The following is a 7,615-nucleotide window of genomic DNA, read 5'->3' as shown; positions in this document are numbered from 1 at the left end:
GGTGATGTGTAGTAGTAGCTAGCAGCTAGGGTAGCAATTGCACAGCAGTGTACACTAAGACAGGAAGTAGAAACTTCCAATAGGAGATGAAATCTCTGAATTTGAAATCTCACAAGAAAAAATGCAGGCTAATGGATGAAAGGAAAGGGAGTTGGAGGGAAATCATGAGAATAGTAGGGAGCCTTTATTCCCAAAGTATTTAAAACCCTTTGATTGTACTGCCCCACTCAATGTCCCTAAGACTTCATAGTTTTCAAATGGCCTCATAGCCATTTTATTTATTCAAATCTCACTGCTTATGTGGACTCTCCCTAGCCTAATGGTCAACAGTGCGCTCTCTCTCTCTCTCTCTCTCTCTCTCTCTCTCTCTCTCTTCCATGCTATTTTCAGATAAATTATCTATACTGTGCAACAACTCTGCAAGAAATTAAAGGGCATATAAGCTTCAGAAGATCTGAGTTTAGCACACCCTCCCTTTCTTTTCTTTTTAAAGCAGTAATCCCCAGATAGTAATAAAGATACACATTCATTTCACTGGAAGCATAGCCCCTCCTGGATATAGAATTCTAAAGAACAAGGGGGAAAGAAATCACATTCTGTATCTTGCACGTCCCTTCAATGTTAACATGGTCAACGAAATCCCGTCAGCTGATCTGCTAAGGAAGTGCAACTCACATTCTGTAGTGCTCTCTGGAGATGTTTTTGCTGAGTGTGAGACAAAGAAATGTCCTCTATCTGGTGCTTTTCCATTACTCGTGAGCCATGAACATGCCCTGAAATTGCGTGCCTAATAGCATTGTGAATTATCACCTTCTACCACGAAAAATATCCCCTTGATCACAAGCTGCCTTGGACAGAGCTCTGTTCTTAGAGGATGCTATATGAATGCTGGCCATTGTAGAAATGTTTTGTACAGGTAAAGAGAAATCTTGAAGAACAGGGGGGAGACCATTATTAAAATAATGACCTATGCCCCTCAATTAAAATGATATTAAAGCAGAGTGTAATCTTTCAGTAATATGTAATCATTTCAAAGTGACTGGAAAGCTTTCAAAGAGAGCCTAGTAATGAGTTCCTCATTACCTGCAAAAAGACCAAAGCATTTTGGAAATGAGATGGCAAGAGGAAATGCTACAGCTGTTGTGCTTGGGTATGTTTCTTGCCTGGTACAGAATAAAAACCATTGTTTTAAATCTAATTATGGTTTCATGATCAGGTTCCCACTATTAGCAGTGGAAAAGATAATAACTTGCTGTCGATGGCTACAACTTTTATTCCTCCTGGGAATGACACAGCTGCCCAGCAAGTAAACATTTAAATAAATGCAAGTTATTCTGCATGTATGCTCCCTCAGCATTCACCAGCATAGCATCTAAGGGTGCAATGATGCCCTTGAAGTCTCTGCCCAGTGCCTGAAAAGCCTCTGGGGCATGTGCCCCCCTATTTCCTCCTTGGCTATCAGGTGGTAAGGGTTGTTTCTCTCTTGAAAAGAACTGAAGCTGAAAGAAGAAGTTGGAAGAGTGACACTCTTCCCCACATCCTCTTTCAGGTCTATGTGCTTTTAAACGACTCAAAATAATTCTGCTGGATCTGGCTTTTACTCAGATCCCTTGGGGAATCTGAATTTCTGCCTGTTTTGTAGCTGTTAATGACACACTAATCTAGGGTGGCTATTTACGATAGTCAAAAAAGGAGAAACACAACCACTATAATAGTAATTGTGAAGAGGGCATGAATTTGCATAAAATTTGCTTGTGCACCAATGTGGATATTGACATAATTCAGCAGGTACCTTCTGTGTCAATTTTAAAACACCTGCTGAAAACTTTTCTATTCTGCCAGGGCTATGCAGGCAATTAAGAATACATCTTCCCACAATTGATGTCTGATGTTGATTGATGTCAGTTAACTTTTTGTATGCTTTTTATTCTATGTTTTATGTATTATTGCAATAAAGCACTTTGATATTTTTCTCTTTTTTTGATATAGTGGTGAGAATCTATATCTATCTAGCTATCATCATCATCTATCTATCTGCCATCTATCTACTGTGTGTGTGTTTGTGTTGTAGAGGCAGGGGTGGGGGAATAATGTGGAAACCTTATTTTGGGATTGCTGTGATTATTTTTTTAAAAAAATAAAATTAAAATAAATTATGAGTATCAGGAATTGGTCCCATCCACAGGCTTTTATTTTGTCAGAGCAAGTATGAACTTCTGAGCAGCACAGCTCAGAGTTGGCTGAAAGGCAGAGAAGTGTGGAGAAGAGGCACTCTCTCTCTTGACTTTTAACTGGAAGATGTCATGCAACAGTGTCACTCCCATTGTAACAGGTTCTGGGTAGAGTGCCAAACTTTGCTTTCTGTTGTGTACTGACTCTTTAAGAAGCGAGCCTAGAAGGCATCAGAGCAAGCCATGTGAGTGAACCAGAATACACAGTTTCACTTTTGTGTCAGACATCTGTATGTGGGGCTGCATGATATCCTCAAGAGGAAAATCCTGAGCCTATATGGGTCACTCCCTAGGGTCAATTTTCAGATGAGTTGCACTGGCTTTTGCTTTCTTTCTACAATCGAAGTTTTCCCAGTGAGTTGCAATAATAATCAATAGCTGAGGTTAAGGAAGGCAACTGGTACACGATGCTGTTATTGCATTTACAGTTGTGCCATCCTACAATACATTTTCAGCCAGAACAACAAAGCTTAGAAGATGGCAGACAAAGCCCACTCGCTTCCCTCCCTTCACAGAGGGAGGGACAGGAAGTAGGCTTCCTAAAGATATATCCACCTACTGTACAGTGGTACCTTGGGTTACAGGTGCTTCAGGTTACAGACACTTCAGGTTACAGACTCCGCTAACCCAGAAATAGTACCTCAGGTTAAGAACTTTGCTTCAGGATGAGAACAGAAATCGCGTAGCGGCAGAGGGAGGCCCCATTAGCTAAAGTGGTACCTCAGGTTCAGAACAGTTTCAGGTTAAGAACGGACCTCCAGAACGAATTAAGTTCTTAACCCAAGGTACCACTGTATATCCTAGCCTGGCTACCTGAGTTGCCAATTTAGAGCTGCAACAGTGACAACAGGCCACATTAATGAATGGGGATGGCTCACCACATATCACTTATATAGTCAAATATGGCATAAAATAGGGAGTTAAGAATGTTGACCAAAATACAAAGCAACTGGTGCCAACTTTTTTAATACTTGCTGTATGACATTCAGCAGTACATATTTTTGAAAGCAAAAACAAATTCATCTTTACTTTGGATGCCTAGTTCTTCCACCATCCCAACTTGCAATTTGCGTGGCAGTCAAATGTAAAACAAGGGTTGAATGCTAACACATTTCAGTTTTGCTCACTTCCTTAAGCATTCTTTTTGTGAAAATGTACATGTGACATGCTTTCTTTGTCCGTTTAACACTAAGTTAATAGTCTCCAGATTCTAAGAAACGGGTAATAATGGTCCATTTCATATTAATAGCTAGATATTTTTTAAAAAAAAATGTGCAGCAAGCCAGCAAAAGGTAAAGCTGGATTTAGTCTCTGCCAAATCCTTCCTTTGTTCACCTTAAGTTTATCTACAATTCCAGCCAAATGGAAATCCCTGACAAGAAAACAGAAATGATGTTCCAGGAACATTGAGAGAGGCATTTCAAATCTTCTCCCACAAATCCTCATGGCTGCTCTGACTGACAAAGATGCTCAACAACATGCAGTCACAAAGCTATCTATAAGAGAGATCTGAAAAGCCATGCTCTGTGCTCTCTCCGTTTCCAAAATATGAAATAGACAAGTACATTCAATGGCTATCAAATCTGCAGGATTGGCTATAATTCCCAGGAATGGATGCTGTTTGCTCTCTGCCTGTAGTCACTAGTGTTGTTTTGCCATATAAATGCTACGAACAACTTGTTTTTGTAATTTCTTTTGCCTTCAGCCGTGCAGGAGAGCCTTCCCATAGCATTTGACGTGAGCATGATGGTGTAGAATAATAAATGTGTCTTCTTTTATTGCCAATTACAAATCTAACAAACAGGCAAACTAATGTTCTTATTGAGGTTTGGGTGGGAGGCACAGTGAGATAAGAAGTAAATATTATACAGGCTTTGTAGCACAGAATTACAAATTCCAGACTTCCCTACTCCACAGTCTTCTCAGCCTATCAAACTACAGCGGTACCTCTAGTTACGAACTTAATTCGTTCCAGAGGTCTGTTCTTAAACTGAAACTGTTCTTAACTAGAGGCGTGCTTTTTCTAATGGGGCCTTTTGTTGCCACTGCGCCACTGGCACACAATTTCCGTTCTCATCCTGAGGCAAAGTTCTCAATTCGAGGTAACTCTTCCAGGTTAGCGGAGTTTGTAACCTGAAGCATTTGTAACCTGAGGTGTTTGTAACTTGAGGTACCAAGTTGTAGACTCTTCTGAATTTCCAAATCCTCGCAAAATAAATCTCCTTTAGCTGTGTATAAACAGGGGTGGCATAAACTCTTTCTTAAAGATGTTATTGTAGAGATGGCTATATGTTCAGTGTGCATGCACAGGTGAGAAAGTAAAAGGTAAGATCTGGGGTAAAATTCTCACATCTTTGTCCCCGGACAACTTGAGGTGCTGCACAAACAGGACAGAAACCACTCTTGTTTAGGTGCCCTTGTGTCTCTCTACAGCCATGCCAACCCTATAAACAGAGTTAAAGGTCTTTTTTGCTTGGGAGTTTCACCCAAATTCCTTATGGTTACCCATGCATGTCAGAACATTAGCCAGATATTTGTTCTCTATAACTACTGGCATCTTTATAGATGAGGTCTGGTGCAGTGAAGAATGATTTATTTTGTTAGTATTTGGGAATTTGAAAGCATCTTTCTACTGTTCCAATGGCGTGGTTGTACTCTGGAGTTAACGTAGTCTGGCAGACCGAGGGACAAACTACATGTTACATACAATCACATTTAGTATGTCTGGGGGTTTTTTGTTTTTGTTTTAAACACAGCCATGCGGAGAGCTCAGTCAGGATTGGGACAACAGCAGGCAGAGTGGGTGGTTGACCCTTTTACCCTGCACCACATTCTCCATAAAACTCACACCTCACAAGATCCTGTTTTATTTACTAATTTACACTGTTTCGTCTGTGGCTGAATTAGATGTTTTGTGTGCTGTTTTAATATGCTGTGATTTTTTTTTTTTAGATTTGTATTACTATCTGTACTTTTTCACATTTTTAGTCATTTTGACTGTGATGTGCTGTCAGGGACTGGACTGAATAGGAATGGTGGGAGCCCCCCCCCCTTTTCTAAACCTTCCCAAGGGCAGGAGGACAGTACAGTATTGATTTAGAACAGTGGTTTGCAGAGGGGCATAGTCCAGAGGGGAAAAACTGGGTGAGGAACAGCTAGAAGAGGAAACACCAGGAGAGAGAGAGAGAGCTGGCAGATTCAGTCTCCTTGGACAGCATTCCTGACCCCCCCCCCCTTCACCTAAGACTAGAGGGGCTTTGAAAGTGATAGAACAGAAAACGCATTGGCAACAAGCTCAGATTACCCGATGTAGGAGTGATGCAAGTTAATGGGGACGGAGGGGGTGAACCTTTACTGGGAGCAACACCGTTTTTAGAGAGATATGCATTCCTTTGTCTCTCGCTGTGATTATTAAATAACTTAACTGGTAAGAATGCTCCTTTCGTTTGATTTGCTTATTTACTGCCACCGGGTGAGGGATCCGAATCCCCAAAGGCTAACACGTACATTCCTTTGGAAATTGGTTGACTTGCAGCAGTGGCATATGTGGCACTGTGGAAGCATTGAGCTTCGCTCTGAACATCACCACTGCTTAGCCGGGTGATGCTGAGGAGGGGCAGCAGCAAGGTTGTACTGACAACTAGGCCAGAGCACCAGATGGGCAGCAGTACTCCCATTGGTGCAACGTTGTGGCCTTGACCTCGCCATTGCCCAGGCTCATTCAGGTAAGCAGCAGCAATGTCAATTTCAAGATGGGGACTCCGTGGCTCCGCCCCACCATATAAACAGCTGCTGAATGGGGGGGGCCCAAAAGTTTTTTTAAAAAAAATGTGGCTGTTCTCACCATGTCCTTCTGGCTTTTACACATTGATCATAGCAGTGTTATGCAGAAGACACATTTCCCTCCTAATATATTTTATCACAGGTAGAACTGAAATGACATCTTCAAGCACCCTTGGAATTCACAATATTGTTCCAAAGTAGAAACCAGATGCTGAACAGCTGCAGTTTAAGCTTCAGCACAGGAGTGGAGAAAGAAGCCAGTCTCAACGTTTCAGCGTAATCAGGCTCAAACAAGATATGTGCTCCTTGTTGGGAAAGATTATACAACAGCGATTTCTCCTATGACAAGAAAATGGGATGTATCAGCAGAGAGAAGAGGAGAAAATAGATTGCTGCAGAGTGGAAAACAGAACTTCTTACTGAGTGCACAGTTCAGGGAGAAATTCAGAGTCAAATGAGGCTTTAGAGATCACCTGAGTTTTTGCCTAATATTTGCAGGGGAAATTGGCATTAATTAGAACAGATTTATTGCAGAAATATGTCGAAAGAAAGAAAGAAAGAAAGAAAGAAAGAAAGAAAGAAAGAAAGATAGGAAGGAAGGAAGGAAGGAAAGAAATTCAACCTGTGTACAATGGAATGTGGTTTGAAAATCCCAGTTGCCCAGCATTATTGAGAGTTGGTTTCTCAGGTTTCTTTCCAAACCTTTTTTTCTTTAAACTTGTTATAAGTCTTATTGCAGAGAAAGGAAAACATATCTTGTTAATGAAGGGGGGGAGGCAGGGGGGGAGAGAGAGAATAGCTCTAGCAAAGCCATGAATCTAAGACATACAACAATGCATTACTTCTGCCATCTGGAGGCCTCTCATAAAAATGTCCTCTCGATGATTTAATCTATCATTGGCCTGTCAAAGCTTCTTAGCTACATAACAACTAAGTTCTGCAACTGCTGCATTCCTCCTTCCCAACTCATGAAGAAATGCCATGCCATAGCACAGCCAACCTTTCAACTACTGCTCTGCTGGCTTGTTATAGCCCAACGTTCCCCCTATTACAAACCTGTCAAACTCCTCTCTTCTCCGCAGACATCAGATTGCATGTCTCCCAGTTTTTCAGCCACTTTCAGCATTTGACAACATAATAAATGGGACCATACAAAACATCCCAGCACAGATGCTGAAGCAAAAACTGATTGGTGGTAGGAAACCAGCTTGAAGGGGTTATGGTTTTCCCGATCCCCATGTGCTCTCTACATTTCTGTTACCATTAGTACCGATGCAGGACTGCAATAGCTCCTTGACGATGCTTATTAATATGTTCACTATGGCAACTGTCAATAGGGTTTGGAGTCTACTGAATCACTGCTTGTGAAGAGTGAATGTATCATAATATAATCAACCGTGAATACAGCTTGTCAGTTGATGGAGAGCAAGAAAACAATTCCCCGTGCTTTCCAAGGGTTATGAGTCTTGAAGTAGAAAGAAAGAAAATGGGAAGCAAAACACAGAAATAGGAAAACAGGGTACAAAGGCAGAGGACTGACTTTGTATGCAATACTTTCAGATCAACACTTAGCCATGACACATGCTGAGAGGTCTTGGGCA

At 41.3% G+C, this 7,615-nt stretch overlaps 1 long non-coding RNA gene across 1 annotated transcript in view; it reads right to left on the bottom strand.

Moving 5' to 3' along the window:
* Positions 1 to 6,191: 6,191 nt before the first annotated feature.
* LOC310836203 overlaps positions 6,192 to 7,615 on the bottom strand; it is a 6,602-nt gene continuing 5,178 nt past the window's right edge. Inside the window, exon 3 of the long non-coding RNA XR_014559919.1 lies at positions 6,192 to 6,353. This is a non-coding gene — a long non-coding RNA (uncharacterized lncRNA). The remainder of the gene's footprint in view (positions 6,354 to 7,615) is intronic.

Source organism: Podarcis gaigeae (assembly GCF_964106915.1).
Source record: "Podarcis gaigeae genome assembly, chromosome: 2".
Lineage (NCBI taxonomy): Eukaryota > Metazoa > Chordata > Lepidosauria > Squamata > Lacertidae > Podarcis > Podarcis gaigeae.
The sequence above is the reverse complement of the archived record's forward strand: the minus strand, read 5'-3'. Positions and strand labels throughout refer to the sequence as shown.